Source organism: Marmota monax, unplaced genomic scaffold (genome assembly GCF_021218885.2).
Source record: "Marmota monax isolate L192 unplaced genomic scaffold, Marmota_monax_Labrador192_F-V1.1 WCK01_AAM20220418_F8-fsc00084, whole genome shotgun sequence".
Lineage (NCBI taxonomy): Eukaryota > Metazoa > Chordata > Mammalia > Rodentia > Sciuridae > Marmota > Marmota monax.
This window is the reverse complement of record NW_026694575.1, coordinates 5746383-5763659: the sequence shown is the minus strand read 5'-3', so window position 1 is coordinate 5763659 and position 17277 is coordinate 5746383. Positions and strand designations below refer to the sequence as shown.

At 42.2% G+C, this 17277-nt stretch overlaps 1 long non-coding RNA gene across 2 annotated transcripts; it reads right to left on the bottom strand.

Moving 5' to 3' along the window:
* Nucleotides 1–11147: 11147 nt before the first annotated feature.
* On the bottom strand, nucleotides 11148–16138 carry LOC131423281 (uncharacterized). 2 transcript variants are annotated; one of them, XR_009224627.1, is made up of 3 exons: nucleotides 15881–16138; nucleotides 15045–15176; nucleotides 11148–11320 (listed from the first exon to the last, which is right to left on the bottom strand). It is a non-coding gene; the product is annotated as an uncharacterized LOC131423281 (long non-coding RNA). The 2 variants fall into 2 exon arrangements; XR_009224628.1 differs by having other exon boundaries at nucleotides 15892–16138.
* Between the last annotated feature and the right edge of the window lie 1139 nt (nucleotides 16139–17277).

Here is a 17277-nt window from a genome sequence, read left to right as displayed (position 1 = left end):
AACTCATTGACATAAATTAACAGAGTTAAATCTGGTGACTTTTAAAAGACTTGTTACAAGATTCTGGAAAAATCCTACTCGATGAATTCATTTTCTTCTACTTTAACTTCAGGTAGAGCTATTATTATCCATGGAGGAATTAGCATATGGTGGAAGAAAACTAATCAAGAATGGCAAGATTCTAAACTCCCAATTAGTTGACATCACTAGTCTTTTAGATCCATCTTCTCAGCCCCAGGAACTCACAAATTACCCTGAGAAGTAATGAATTGATGAGTAGAAGTTAATGCAGGAGATTTTTTTGATAGCCTTAAAAGTGATAATAGAAGAGCTTCTATAAGTTTAAAAATTAAGGGAAAAGGTGGACACTGAAAGGAAAACTTAATAATCATGAACAAGAAATATGACAATTATGTCAGGGTCACTAGACTTCAAGTGTCACTGAGGCTGTAGTGCTCTGAAGAAAACAACTCTTTGTTTCTCCTTTACAATAGAATATGTTCAGCATAACAGATTAGAGCTGATTGGCTGGAGATATTATTTTGAACACATGGATCACAGGCAAACACATTCTCATGGCTGAACTATGTGATTCTTGGGAGTCTCGGATTTTAGCAATCCAGTACTGCAATCCTCTGGAGAGCCTTGTGCCTCTGTGTGTGCAAGTCTCACCTGTATTAGAAATGGTTCTCATTATCTTGCTGGGACAGTGCTGGTTACACGTGATTTCATTTTGGGTATCCGCTTCCTGAGATCTCAATTTTTACTTGTCAGGGAGAAAGGTAGTAGAGAAAATTACACCGACAGACTTTTGGAAATGGAGTGGAACAGCCGTATCCTGAAACGTGTGCTGTATAGTGTGTGCATATGTAACACTGGCGGGGGGTGGGGGTTGGGGGGTTCTAGGCACTGAGCTAACTGTTGAGCTAACCCTATTTTGCCGCAGTCCAGCTGCAGCAAAATAACCGGGGGGGGGGGGGGGGGGGGGGGTGATGAACAACTTGTGCACGTTGATACAGCATGAGAGGGAGCCGTTTATTGCAGGACAGGAGCAGTATTTATACATTCCACACAGCTTATCTAATTAGCATAAACTAGATACATCAGTCAACCAATAAGGAATCTCCATACTTAATGGCTTGTTTTTGTTACTTCTCAAACCACTCCCTCTGGCATTTTGCCAGGCACCATCCAGACTTGTTTACGAACTTTAACATTCCCCTGGCAAAATGCCAGGTGTTATTTTGACTTGTTTACAGACTCTAACACTATTTCATTTACAGTTACCTGAAGAAGTGTATGTTGAAGTGCTTAACCACTTTGGAACTCCACGGAGCGTGCATTAGGAAACAGGGGTGTCTGTTAGAAATTGGAGCAGCTCAGTTTTGAAGAATGAATTATATTAATACAGGACTGTAAAACTCTCTCTGTGGAAGTTGCTGTTTTAATTGCTTTATTTTTCTTCATCTTTCCCAATGCGTATAGTAGTTTTATGTTTACATTGGCTTCTTTATCCTATCAAGGAAAATGCAGCCTTATGAGAACTTTATTTTGCCTTATTATGGCTTTTAAGTGTTCTGAAATAAATGCAAATGACTTCCCAAGGACACGGGAATCTTTTCTACTCACTTATCAACTACTCACAGCCTATGCTCATGTAATTCTTTCAAAGGATATTTTGGACTCTCATGCCAAAGCAAAATTTTGTCTAAATAGTTATGTACCATGTCTACACTTTTAAAAATCTAAGTCCAGGGCAATATTAATCACATTTACTAAGTCATTTCTTATTATTTTAAATTCTATCTAGATATCCCTGAATAAAAGTTTAGCTGATTTTGGATATTTTAACATTAGAAGAGACACAGGAAATTCCATACTGTTTTGGAATATGTAAACAGAGAAACTTTTGCTATTACTCAGTGAAGTCACATACTTGAACTTGGTTTATTTTTTGATCCTTGTATAGTTTGATCTATGGAGTGCTGAATCAAGCCTTAGATAACTAACTCTGTATACTGAATTTTTTTAAGACCTGCTGGAGGCCAAATAACTCAGATATTAAGTCATTATGAACACAAAATAGATACTAAACTCTTACATGATTTCAACATCCATTTTTCTTTTAAAAATCCTATTGAATGGTGTGGGCATTCTGTATTGCCTGAATGAAAAGGGCCTCACAGACCTGAGTTCTGCTCTTGGCACTCATGTGAGACTTCGGCTCCTTGAACAAGCCCACAGATGTTTTCCTGGTTCCCACAGATGTGACGTGCCTCAGGGCTTGTCCATCTGCCAGCACCTCAGCCTCTAGGACCATGTCAGGTTGTGCCCACATTGCCCATGGACATGGCTGTTCTCATCCACATTCCCATGTTCCAAACAGCAGCCCCGTCAATCCAACCCAGTTCTAGATGGGGCTTTCCCGGGCTGGGAGAAGAGTTCTAAGCCACATTTTCCACAGCCCTGAATGATGTCAGCAATGTTCATGAAACCCAGTGGGGAGACTTTGCAAAGCCTGAGCCGTGTGTAGCCAGCCCACAGACACCACTGTGGCCACCAGAGGCTTCCTTTCCAAGCCAGTGAACACCAGCCTGGGATCTTTGGTGTTAAGCCAAGAGAAAAAAAAAAATCCATTTCTTCTTTTCTCTTCTCCCCTCTTTCCCTCCCAAAGCATGTACAAATCTACTATAGGTAATTTCCAGCCAATATTTATATCAGATTCCAAGTCTAGAGACGATAAATAGGGTATTTTAAAATCCACAAATGTTCTTCTGGGACACTGTTTCTTATAAGGACAGGTTGGGGTTTAAAACAAACTGTACTCCTCACAGAGGAATTGTAATTTTTGCCTCCTGGGTGGTTCAGGAAGCTTAATCCAGAGACGGTAATGTTTTATAATATCTAATAGTGGAGCCCAGGAAGTATTAATGAGGACAAATTATGTAAAGTATAAAGGTTATTATCATGTGCAATAAAAATTATTTTAGGGAATGACTTTCCATTCTTTCTTTTTCCCTCCTACCCTCTTCTCTCACCCTCTCTTTCCTCCTTCCTTCTTTTTGTCTTATCCATGAGACTATCCATAAGACTAACATGGATACGTAGGCCTCAATTTTATTCAATTCTATATAGTATCTATGACTGGCCCAAATTGGCCCCTGTTTCTCTGAGGGTCAGGCCAGGTGAGGTCTGGGCCATTATCTAACACATTATAATTCTAAGGTAGCTGCTAAACAATAGTAAAGCATAAGAATACTTATTGGTCAGACATGGTAAAAGTATTCTCCCATGTGTTTCTTCTCTTTTTTAAATATTTTTTTTTAGTTGTAGGTGAACACAATACCTTTATTTTATTGTTATATGGTGCTGAGGACTGAATCCAGTGCCTCATGTGTGCGAGGCAAGTGCTCTGTCGCTGAGCCACCACCCAGGTATTTCTGTTCTCTTCTCCAGTCCTGTAATGTGATGCTGAAGGAGTTTAAAAACACAACTAACAAGGACAACCACCAGGAGAGGGCTCCCCTGCAAATGGGAAACTCAGCACAGTGTTTGGAAGCTGGAGCAAAAAAGAACAGGTAGCAATCAATGGAGTAGAGCAGAATAAGAAGGAGGGAGCACTCGTAGGTCTGCGGTGGGGGAAGATGACCAGGGGCCAGCTCCGGCGCACTGCAGAAGTCCAGGCTATCCCAGCTTCAAAACAAGAGAACCTTTGCAGGCGGGGCTCTGGAACAGGACTCTTTGAAAATGACCATACAGAAAAGTAAGAGCCCTTTGCAGGTAGCTCATCAAAAGTAAAAACAAGAAGAAATGGAACAAGAAAGAAGGTGAGTTCCCCTCCGTAAGATTTATTCAGTGATGGCCAGGGATAGGAGACTGCAGCAGGAAGGGAAATAAATCTCAGTAGCCTTCAGAACAGGGGGAACCTGTCAGACCCCTTTTCCTGCTGTACTGCAAGAGTGCTGACCACCAGGTTTTGCCTTCCAATTGGGAAAGTGGGGACCCTCCCATGGGAAACTGACCTACCTGGGAGATAGAACCTTCAGCTGGTGCGTACATGTTACTTGGCTAGATGTAGACCTTAAAATAAAACTAGTAGGGACAAAGCAGAAAATCATCTATGGCTTGCTCTGACCCTTGGCTCTGCCTATCACCAATTGGTGACCATGGGTAATTTTACCAACTTGATCTTAAAATTTCCCTTAAAATTGGGAAAGCCATTGCCAAGTGGTGATGAGGATGACGGGAAGAGCATTCGTCGAAGCTTCTGGGGGAGGTAGAGACACTTAATAAATAGCAGCTTTTTTTCATTAGTTCATGCTGATCAATAATTATAGTAAAAGTGAGTCCTCTTGGAATAATTAACTGACTCTGGCACAGTAACCTTTGGCCAAATGTTACTCTGAGCAGAATATTATATTGGCTTGCTTTAGACTCTTGCTAAGTGGCCTGGCTGTTGCCTGAGAAACAGTGATTTAAACTAGACATATGGATTTCTGTCTAAGTATGATAGATGAGGTAAGATAGCCGAGGGAAGAGAGGGGAGCTCAGAGAGGAGGGGAAAGAGAATTGATTTTGGTTTTCTTCAAAGGGCTGGTGTCATTTTTCTTAGATTTGTCATCATATCTTGTTGGATCACTAAAAATCCAGATGTCAAATATCACTGTGTGCTTCACAAAAGCAGCAGGTTTTATAGAGAAATATGAAAGGCTTGGAGATAGAGAGGGAGAGAAGAGACAGTGTTGACTGCCAGTTACCTTCCTGTCTTCCTAGGACAGGGCACACGGAGGCAGGTAGGACTGAGGAAGAGGGTGGATGGGAATATGGGGACCACACACCAAATATCCTCTGGGTTCCAAGTCTTGGCTAGTTAATTTCCTACAAAACCTTACTTCCAAAGCACCAACCTTAAATTTAAACTAGAGGTAAGGATTCAAGGATTCAGAGATGGAGCCACAGCTCATGATGCGGCTACTGACGCATCTCATTCGACAGGTGATAAAATATAAGCAAAGAGGCTAAATAATAATTTACCCAAGATTGAATTCTTAGCAGAGCCAGGATTTGTACCCAGCTGAATCTCACTTCACAGTCCATCTACCTTTCCCACTTGTTTCACTCTCTCTTTCCCTGGACATGATTCATTTTTATGAAATAAGTGCATGCAAGTTCTTTGTAAGACATAATGGGATATATAAATCCAAGGCATTTTAGGTATTATTTAACATTTGAAAAGCAAAAGACATCTGAAAATCAGAGGAGCAGTGGTACTCACATAAACCTCCATGCATTGAGTTGGCTTTCTGTTTGTGGAACATGTTGGAAAAGAAGATGGAAATATGAGGCTGAAATGGAGGCAAAGTGGAGATTAGTTTTAATATTTCAAAAGAAGAAACTGCTGAGTCTAAACATTTGCTTCTTGCCTTCCAAAACTGTGCAAGTATAGTATGATTTTTCTGGGCATAAAATTAAAGAGGGATTTTCTTGCAGATGATCTACCAGAAGTTTAGCTTCTTGCTGCATCAAGGAGGCCCAGGACCAGCATCTACGTCTTCACCTGGGAGACTTAGAAATGCAGAACCAGGTTGAGGTCAGAATGCACCTTCAAATATGATTCCCAGGGGACCTGCATGCACCCTTTGTTTTAGGCCAGAAGCTAACGGTTACAGATTAAGAGAAAAAGGGCATAAAGCTAGGGAAGGGATTTGAAGGGTTACATATATTTTTGATGAAAAAAATAATTTCCACCAAGTACCCTGAGTATTTTTTATAAATAAATGTATTATAAAAAAATCATGGCGATTGCTGTAAAAGTGACTGGACTGTGTCCTCAGAGTGGGGCCTTGGTGGGAGTGTATATTATAAATAAAGGTCATTGAGAAAAGAAAGAAAAAGTTTAAATATTAAAAGGAGTCATAACACTTAATGCAAGCAGCCTCCTGTTTACCAGCTACATTTTAATTAGACAGGGGGGACTTGAGTGAAATCTTGAAAATTTAGTTTAAAAAATTCCCTCATATATTCTATAAGTTATGAGTAAAACAAAGGCAGAACTTTGTGGATTTCTCTCTTGTCAAAGCAATTCAGCATCTTATAAAGAAGTTCATATTACTCTGGAGGGTAATCAGGAGGGAAAGATCATTTCTCATTTGGAGAAACCAGCAGTGGGAAGGAGATGGTGCCCCGGGCATCTGCTCCCTGCTGGGGTTAGAGGGCATCTCCTTGAGGCCCACCATCACCATCTGTGACCTTTGCCCTCTTGGTGAAACATTCTGTTGGGAGCCATTAGTAGCAGTGTGAGATAGGGAGATAAGGATTCAAGAATTCAGAGATGGAGCCACAGGTCTCCCACCTAAACCCATCAGGTCCCAGAGGAGGGAATTAGGAATGTATTCTCTTTGGGGCTGGAGGTGTGGATCAGTGATAGAGAGCTTGCCTAGCCTTTGTGAGGACCTGGGTTCTATGGGCAGCTCCATAGAAAAGAAGTTTAAACTCTTTCAATTCAAATCATCAGCATGTATTTGGGAAGTATATGCTTTGTGGACAACTCCATACAATATATCAAAGTGTAAGCCTTAATTTGTTTCTTCCAGGATTTTTAAATCTTTGTTGGAGAAACAGCATTTTATGGAAAGGCAGGTGATGCTTCCTGGGACAGGAAAGAGCACTATAATAATACAGTGCCTATATTTAGGTCTTGACAGTGGATGAGCTTGTTCAGAGTAAGAGGGAAAAAAACAGATTTCCCTTTTAAGAGCTATGGAAACAGGTTTGAAGAGGTTTAGTGACCCACCCAATATCACCCCATGCTAGAAAATTGCTCAATTGCATGAAGAAGAAGAATTCAGATGATAATGAATTCAGATGGTGATGGTGGTGATGGTGATGGTGGTGATGGTGATGGTGATGATGGTGATGGAGGTGATGATAATGATGATGATGGTGATAATGACAGTGACAGAACTGGTGATGGTGGCGATGGAGGAGAAGATGGAGAAGAAGAGCAAAAGATGGGAAAGACAATATGAGGGGCGGTACTAGGGACTCTCCTCCTCAAACAAAGAACATTCCTGCTATTCCTTCCACTCGTGTTGTTTGTTCTGACTGAAGGAGAAAAGTGAGTGGCTTCAGGGGACTGAAACAGACAGACTGGGGCATCCCAATGTGATCTTGGCACACGTGGGGCTTCCTGGAGCACCATGAAGTAGATGTAAGTGAAGAATCCTCTTTGTAACCCACAACCGAGGCTTAAAAAATCAGAGGCTTCACTAAATGCATCTGGCAAGCATTTCGTCTTCCCTTAAATAAAATAAATTTCCTTAATAAAGCCAATGGAGGCAGGGTTGGCGGGGGGGTGGAGAGGGTGTGTGTGATTTATTACAGAGCACCGAGAGGGCCTTGATGGCTCTGAACTATCTACTTAGAACTGCTGGCTCTAAAACCAAGTTGTACATTGGTTTCTCTTTTTGTGCCAATCTTACATTTTTAAAAAAATATAACTTTTATGAATATCATCATTAGTGCTATAAGCACAGGGAAGTATAAGTTAATTCTACAGTAAAGTGATTATTAAATCCATTAGTCATATACAGGGAATCCATAATTAACTTATTCTCCAGCATCAAGTAAATGATTCTACTGTGTGCTTTAAGAAAGCAATTGTTCACTAATATGCAAAATACAGCAGAACTATTAGATCATAAAGCTATGCAATCTTATAATTAAATTATAAATTTTACATATTTTAATAATGTGCTTTATATACTTTAATTGTTTTCTACGCAAGATTAAAAGGAGGTGCCATGGTTTTTCTCAGACATATTATATCTTGACCTGAACCGTGCGATACTTAATAATAATTGATGAGTATCTACCGGGGATGACAGCAGTCTTTCAGCAGTATCAGATATTTCTTTGGATTATTGCCGAGGACTGAAATGAAGACGTGCATTAGTCCTAAGTGGAGTTGCAGCTATTCCCTTGGGCTTTCTTTGTTTTCTCCCTTTTGCTATTGTATCAGCCACGGGCATCTTAGCAGTCTGTCTTAGCAGGCCAAGAGTGTGCATGGGCCCCATTCTCACTGCCTGGGCTGTATATGTGGGTAAAGGCAACATGCACATTAAATTCTCTGCAGGGGACCTGTGCACCCTCATGAGCCATCTATTGTTGTTATTGTATTTTGGATTAAATAATGATGCCATTATTTTCCATGTGCAAAATTAAATGTGCTTGAAAGACCTAGGAGGTACCACGGATCTGTGCTTCGGGGCTGCCTCTGTCACCTTCTGTTTTTCCAAATGCTGATTGCTGCAGAGGGAATCATACTACTGGTTTCCTCTTCTCTCTCCTGGGATAGAGCTACACTTCTTCTGGCGCGGTTACACTATTCCAATCTGCTTTCTGGTTGTCAGAAGTGATGTTGTGTGGAAGACGCCCTCTGCAGGAGAAGAGTACGTGTTCAGCATCCCTCCATTCACCCAGCAGACACCCATGGAGTGTACCACGGGTCCCGCCCTGAGCCCATCACCAGAGGTGCCAAGATATAAAAGATGTGGTTAATTGAGGCTGGGTTCATGAAGTAAGTGTATTGCTGAAGGTTACACAGGATGCTTAGGGTGTTAATTGGCAAGGCCTTCAATAACCAAGTACCACGGACCTGGTGGTTTAACCAACAGAAATTCATTTTCTCACAATTTTGGAGGCTAGATCAAGGTCTCAGTAGGGTTTCTTCTGGGCCTCTCTCCCTAGCTTACAGATGGGGCCTTTTCCTTGTGTCTTCCCATGGCCATTTCTCTGAGTGGACCTAAGTCTAGCTCTCCTTATAAGGTCCACCCTAATGACCTCACTAACTTAATTACCACTTCAACAGCTCTGTCTCCAAATCCAGTCATATGCTGAGGACGTGGGCATTAAGACTTCAATATAGGATTTTTAGGGGACATCATTCAGCCCCTAAAATTTAGGGATCACCAAGGAGGAGCACTGAGTCTCAGCGAGGGAAGGCTTCTGGGGGGCGGGGATTAACTCTGATCTGAGTATTAAAAGATAAACAGGGATGATCCAGATGAAATGTGGAAATGGGGAGCAGGCAGCCTGGGGAGAGGTCAGCCTGCGGTTCTTCTTGAATATGGCTGGAGCTGAGTGTGCAGGAGGTAGAGGGAAAGGAAGACACAACATCGAGTCTGGGAGGTACGCAGGAGGTCGACCTTGGAGGGCTTGTGAGTCATGCTGAAGGGTCTGTGCTTTATCCTGAAGAAGGAGAGGAACGCTGAAGGATTCTAGGCTAGGAATGATGAGGTGAGCTGTATTTTTTTTTTTAACAAAGAAGCTAGTATATTTACAGGTCCAGTAGAAAGGTCACTCTTGCCCAAAGTCTTTTCTATGTGATTTGTCACAGTGCCTGAAATTTTGAACACTAAAGAAGTATTCCTTCCTGTCTTTGTCCTCTTTATTTCCTTAATGGCACACATCAAGGTCTGCAATTATTTAAATCATGGGTGTGTTTGTCTTCGATTGTCTACCTCCCCTTGATAGCAAGGCCTTGGTGATCGGCACATGCTCTGTCTCCTGCTCCTGGCCCTGTACTTCAGGCATGGTGGGAACTCAACACATATTTTCTGAAAGAATGAATGAGTTGTCCTACCTTCGGTAACCCATTACATGGCTCAAGCCAATAGGTTGGCTTAGACAGCCCAAGGAATGACACAGAGTTCAGATAAGTTTTGGTAATGGTTAGCAGAGAACTAGGTGAAGGAGGGCAAACCAGTGGGAGGGGCCACCACACTGGCCACTCCCTTGCTGCCAGTTGGGGAGGCAGGAGGGGAGATGAAAATTAGTTGACATAATGCACATGGAAATAATTTACACCCTGGATTTGGAAGCCAGATGGCCCACTGGCATCACACCTCTGCCATGAACTAGCCACATGAACATGGGTAAGTGGCTTACCCTCTCTGGGTCTCCATTTCCTCATCTTGAAATGAGGATAATAATAGTTCTTATTGCTTCGGTTATTATGAGGGTTCTATGAGTTAATGTAACAAAAACCTTTTTGATAGGGTCTGACACCAGAGTGATGTCCGTCTTGGCTACTATTATTGTTATGATTTAGATATGACTTCCCTCCCCACAATCTCATGTGTTAATGCAGGAATGTTCAAAGATGAAATGTTTATGAGATTTGTAAACTAACCAATAAATGTTATGGTTTAAATATGAGGTATTGGGCTGGGGTTGTGGCTCAGTGGTAGAGCGCTTGCCAAGCACACATGAGGCCCTGGGTTTGATCCTCAGCACCACATAATAATAAATAAGTGAAATAAAGGTATTGTATCCACCTACAACTAAATAAATACATAATCAAACAAATAAATAAATAAATAAATAAATAAATATGAGGTGTCCCCCAAAAGCTCATATATGAGGAAATGCAAGGAAGTTTCAAGGTGAAATGATTGGGTTATGAGAGCCTTAACTCAATTAGAGCATTAATCCACTGACTTGGATTAACTGGCTGGCAACTGTAGGCAACTGGGGTAACTGGAAGAGATAGGAGCACAGGGGCTTGCCTTTGGGGTTATATTTTGGCCCTGGTGAGCAGAGCTCACTTTGCTTCCTGAGCTGCTTTCCTCCACCATGCCCTTGGCCTTGTTGTTTGGCCTCACCTGGGGCCAGGGATATGGAGTTGGCCATCTATAGACTGAGACCTCTGAAACAGTGAGCCCCAAAGAACTTCCTTCCATTTAACTGTTCGTGTCAGGTCTTTTGGTCATAGTGACAAAAAAAGCTAAACTAACAGCAGATTAATTCATTTGATGAGTGACTCATTTGAAAGGACTACTTACTGAGTGACAACCCTAGGCAAGTAGGGCGTGGCTGGAGGAAGTAGGTCCCTGGAAGTGTGCCTTTGGGTTTGTATTTAGTTTCTGGTGAGCAGAACTCTCTCTCAGCTCCAGGCTTCTGAGCATCTACCCTCTGCCCTGCCCTCCCACCAGGATGTTCTGCTTTATCTCAGGTCCCACCAATGTAGTCAGCTGACCATGAACAGGACGACTGAGACCACAGCCAAAATAAATATTTCCTCCTCTAAGTTGTTCTTGTCAGTGATGCAAAGGTGAATGACACATTTATTCTAATGAGTCGTTTTATTTGGAGGAGGCTAGATTGATCCCCTTGATTGTAGTCAGTACTCCCTCTGCTCCAGGTTCTGATTTGCCATGACAGTAGTCCTCTTTATCTGCGGTTTCATTCTGTGTGGTTTCAGTCACCCACAGTCAACGGCTTGCCCAAATTACCAAATGGGGAGAGAGAGAAAAAGGGGCTGGGGGAGAAAGAGAGACCACGTTCACATGCAATTTATTGTAGTATGTTGTATAATCTTTCTATTTTATTTTTGTGCCTAACTCATACATTAAACTTCACCATAGATACGTACATATAGGGGAAAATAGTACATATAAAACTTGGTACTGCTCGTGGGTTCAGGCATCCCCTGGGAGGGCTTGGAACATAATAGATAAGTGACAACTATTGCATTTGTTTTCTAAAATCAAGGTCTTAGACTTGGTGGGGGACGGGGGGAAGAATCACGACTTGAGTTCAGTTTATCACACATATTTGACTGTCAAGTTCGCCCTGTAACAGAAGACGTGAAAGGCAGACGGTAAGCCCACCTGCCCTTGGACGTGCATTCTGCTGGTGGTTGCATAGGCTGAGAGCAGAGCACCTGCAAGTGTGGCCCACCCACCTCTCACCAGCCTTTCTGGTGCTCAGAGTGGAGTAAGGGCAACACCAGGAAGATCCTGGGGGAGACACGAGGTCCCCTTTTGGCACTGTAAGTCCAGGGCTTGATTCTGCCACGAGGGTGTGGAGAAAGCCAGGGTAAAGCAGAAGCAAGAAACAGTCCACCAGGTGCTACTCCCAGACCACCCAGAAGAAAGCTCCCAAGGCCAAGGGAGGTCCAAACTCTTGGCAAAAGGGAAATGAGTGAAGAATCCTGGCCCTATCGGGCTTCCTTACTGGGACCCTCCTACACTGTGGCTACCCAAACCAAACTAGGCTTCCCAGAATTGGCTGACAGAGCAAGAGCTTGTTTAATTTGTGAGGACTGGACACTAAATCATTCTTTGTGGCAGCTCTGATATTGGCAGATGGGAGATTTTGCTCTGTCCTGTTTATATAACAGCAGTTGATAGATAGTGACTTCGTAGTTGGATATTTATGAGAGGTTTCATTTCAAATAATATAGTTTTGGCCCGTGGCAATGCTAAGGCTCTTACCCATTATTACCAAGAAGCTAAATCTTTAGGATATTGTAACTATAACTGCAGGGTCCGTTTGATCTACCCGGAAGAACTGCAAAAGTTAATATTTTTCAATGCAATGAAAGCTTTATTATAAAAAGTCTCATTAGGAAGTTATCTGTCCCTAAAACATATAGGCTATCAGAAGGTCAAGGATATAAAAAAACAACTTTTCATACTTTTCTTTCACCTTATGACTTCTATCATATAACAAGGTAATTAAAAAGGAAAAATAATCTCCCTTTTTCCATTACAGAAACCAAGCCCCCATGCCTCCCCATACCCTCTGGCCAAGTCCCTGTTCCGAGGTGAGCTGGCAAGGTCCATTCTTCGCCGTTTAAGGACAGTAGCCCTGGCTGGGTTAGGTGTTGAGTGTCTGCTGAGAAAGTGCTGTCCACCTGTAAATGCCATCAAACTGTGAATGGCTTTCCTTTGCCCCAGTTGTGAAAGATTATTCCATTTTAGTACCTTTCGGGAGGTCTTTGGGATTCTGTGGGCTTTAAATCTTTGTAAGGGAGACCCTCTGCAGCTGGGGAAGTTCCTGGAAAGGAAGTGGGGAAAGGGTGTTACAAAGGCTCTTCACCACGGATGGGCGCTGGGAATCAGCAGTGAGGGCCCCTCGTCACTGCAGCTGTCCTCCAAGGAAGACAGCATAAAAGGAAGCGATCCACAGGGTTCCCTTAGTTTGGAAGAGACAGGATAAGAGCTAAAATGGTTGGAGAAAAACTGGGCAAGAAATGAGATGGCAGATAAAGAGCAGAGGGCTCAGGTATTTTCCTTTGTTTCTGCAATGTGGCAGCATCCACAGGGCTACCCATGGTGTTGTGGGCTGAAGTGAATCATTTCCAACCCTCTTCGTTTCCTGCCTGGCGTTCATATGCTGAAGTCCTAACAGCCACTACCTCAGAATGTGCCTGCATTTGGAGACAAGGCCTTTGAAGCGGTGATGAAATTAAAGGGAAGTTATTGGGATAGTCCCTGACCCAGTATGAATGGTGTCCTTATAAGAAGAGGAAATGTGGACACAGACCAGTAAAGGCCTTTTTTCATGTACTTTTCATCTTATTAATGATTTTATGAAAGAGATACTTTCTTATTGTAGTCGTATCTCTTCATTATTTGTAATCTTGAAAAGTATTTGGTCCCAAAGTCTGTCTCCACCAAAGAATCTAATTCCAGCATTTTCCTTTGTGTGTCTCATAAAGTGTCCATGAGGTTCTCTAATCGACTCACATGCACACACCATCTATGGAGACAGCTAGGGACATGGACAGCGCTCAGGACAGCAATTTGTTATACAAGCCAGCCCAACCCCTGAATTGCTCTCCTCCTTCCTGTTTTGAGATATCATCTCTTCTCGAATAGGCTCCCACCCTGCCATCCACCATGCAGGTACTGAAAACCAACCCTCCAACACTGAGCCAGAGCCACACTGTTTGGACTTTCATATCCTAAACTGAACTAAATGAACCTTCCTTTAGAGAGTTATCCTGCCTCAGGTATTGCATTATAGTAACGAAAAACCAACTAATACAGGTGTGTTTTTCCTAAGGGGCCCCCTGCATTTTCTCCTGGGTTAAGCCATAGCTGAAGAGACTAAAGATTGGAGAGTTTCCTTGGGTAGAAGATCCACCTGGAGGTGGTTCCCCCTTCAGCCCTGCATGAGGCCAGGCTGCAACTTTATTTTCAACAACGCTTTTTAGGACTTTTTTTTTTTTTAAGAAGAGCTTGGGAATGAGGTAAAGGAGGTCTAAAATTTCATTGTACAAAATTAGAAAGTGTGGGATGGGCAGGCTAGAGACTGACATATTAATTAGAAATTCTAGGAACTCTTTGCTGTCTTAGCAGTACTAATTTCCTACTTAAACTAGCAGGAAAAAGCACGGGTTTTATTTTGGGCTGTCTGACTTTAGTGCCGGTGGAGCCTGAAAGAGAGCATCTGTTTTTGAGAATAGGAACCAGGCAGTGCTTGCTCCCCACTCTTTGTTTTTAAGGCTCTCTTAAATCAAGAGATGGAGAGCCATTAGGTGCCAACAAAAACCTGTTAAACCAGAAACTGTGAGTTCTGTTTTGTTTTACTGATAATGTGTCTTTTATTTTTATACAGCAACCTCCCAGCAAAAGTTCCAATAAAAAAGAGATAATGTTTATTGAGCATGTGACAATAAGCTGGGAATTCTGTTAGGTGTTTCACACACGGAATTGCTGTGTGCACTACACTAGGTGAATCGTTGCAGCCTATGAAGATGTTTTTCTAGTTTTAGAGAAAAAGAAATAAGGTTCAAAGAGGTGAAATCAGGTCACACGATTAAGCAGTAACAGACTGAGCCAGGGCTTCACCCCAGGTGAACTCAGGCCAAAGCTTAGCTCCTAACTGCTCCAGTGAACTCCACGAACTCCTCCAGGCTCAGTTAATTTGCTTCTCAGCCCTTTGAGTTTGTGGCTTTGCAAATGAAAAGCTCAGTGCACGTTTCTAAAGCAGGAAGGTAACAGAGACATGTGCTTATTATTGTTTGCTTTTCTTTCATTCCTATTAATTGTCTAACTTAGATTCTGGAGACTTCTACCAACTTGTTAAGAATGAGGCAGAAGGTTGTAGAGGCTGAGCATGGGTCTGGAGGCCACATAGACCTAGGTTCCAATTTCAGCTCTGCCACTTCCCAATGGTCCAACCTTGAGCCAGCCACTTGATCTCAGTGAACCAGTTCCCTCATCTGCAAGGAGGCTTCTATATAAACTTACCTTATACAGATGTAGGGTGGTGAGGTAGCTGGTGTGTGGTTGGCACTTAATAAATTGTAGCTATTGACTAGCATCTTGTACCACGGGCTACCTCTTTTATACGACTCGTAACATCAGGTCTATCTGAAATACCTGGGAAAAAGCAAAATGAGAAAAACCACTGATGGACTGACTGCATCGTGGTGATTATTCTTAATATTTCCCCCAGAAAACTGCATAAAAGTTATTTTATGCCTGTGTTCTATTTGGAAAGCATTATAAAACTTTGAGCAGATGACAGCGTGTGAGAGCTCGATGCTACCGAAGCACAGTGTGCTTTTCTGATAAAGATATAACTTTATTGCCCTTTATGTACTCTCTGGGTTAATACGGTAAGCAAATGGGAGATAATTTGAAATACCTTTACCACCATTTATAGTGTCAGAACACACAACTTTTCTCTCAAAATGCAAACAATTCATGGCCAGGGATGGCATTGTGTGTACATATAAAACTGTTTTTAAAACAATCAACTGTGTGGTGCTGAGAGGGATGGTGTTCTGAGGTCTTTCACCTTGGCGGAAATGAAACAGGATGTTCTTAGAGCCGCTAGCCAGGTCAAAGTCTTTCTTCCTTCTTTTCTCCCTTCCTCTCTCCCTCCCTTCCTCCCTCTTTTCCTTCTCTCCCTCTCTCTCTCTCTCTCTCCCCCTCCCTGTCTCTCTTTCTATGCCAACTTTTGTCACCTCCCCTGTAGGAACTTTCAGAGCAAAGGGGTGAAAAATTGTGTCCTCTAGGCTAAAAGTGACTTTTAAAGGCCTTTTTGAGGAAGAATGATCTAGCAAAGATTCCAGCAATACCTCTGGCTTACATTTCTGGGGATAACACAGTCCTGGCAGATTGAGCAAGGTCGCCAAGGCTGCAGGTAATGCTGTTAAATCTCCGTGGGATCATGGCCTTCTGTTCTTTTGAGACGCTGTCATCTTGTTGCTTCTGCAGGGGCAGAGCACCAGCTTCCCGTGTGGCACCATCTGGGGAGGTGACAGGATCGGCGAAGAATGTGCTGGCTTGGGATAGGGCTTCCAGTGCTGCATGTGCCCTGAGTTTCACCTTGTGATGCCTCTGGCCCTTGTCTACCAATATGCCACATGAGCTGGTTGGATTTCCTGCTGTCCCAGCTACCTCCCACTTCTCATTTTCTAGGGACATGTAATATAGGTATAATCATGTATCAAACTAATCAGGATGCGTTTGTGTGACTTACATCAAATATTTCCGAAATACTTTATTTTTTATAATCTCATTTTCAGCCCTACCACAAACCTGTGAGGTAGGAAACACAAATATTTTTGTTCCATCTGACATATTAGGAAACTTAGGCAAATAGAGATTAAGTTAATGGCACAGTCCAGGTCTCCTGACTCTCATTTCTGGGCTCCTCTACTAAATTAAACTGGATTAGTCTTTTGGGATAAATGTGAAAGGGTATGCAACTGAATTCTTTGTGGAAAAGAAATAACTTGATAAATTATATTAAATTACTGTAGGAGTAGATAAAAAACAAAGTTCTATTTCCCTTGTTGAGAATTTGCCTTTGAATCCCACTGTGAAATGGATTAGAATGTTTTGTTAGGATGGGAGCAATATACAAACCCAGAAAAGGTACATCTCATATTCTTTTAAATGGCTAATTTCTCTGGGGACTTCTTTACATTCTGAAAATTCACTTTATTATTGCATCCTAAGGTTTGTGGCTTCAAATGCCATGGCTTCTGCGTCTAACTTTTATTGGTGATATTTGTGTTTATCACTTTCTACTGTCATCCTCTCCCATTCCCTTTGTTTTGTTCCATAGATAGGATTTGATTTATGAATGAGAGCTTTTTGATTCTTCAAGACATATTTTGGTGAATTGGTTCAATAACTTGTTATGGAAAAAGCAAAATCCATCAGGGATGTATTTGCCTACTTCCTCTCAAAAGAAATCTCTCCTGGAAACCCACCCACTCTGAATCCATCAGTCACGCCGCATTTCTGTATTTCATCCACATTGATTTGTTTGTTAAATTTGTCCATCAAAGGGTTCACCTTAAAAGCTAGCTTTAAGATTTCTAATATTTGGAAATTAAACAAGTGTCTTGCCCCCCGAGGTAACATGCACACTGCAATCTAGATTCAAAAGCCTTTCGACTTTGGTTCAGATGCAGAATAAACTGGTGGGTCAGTTGGAAAGAAGTCGCAAGAATGAGAAAGTCAC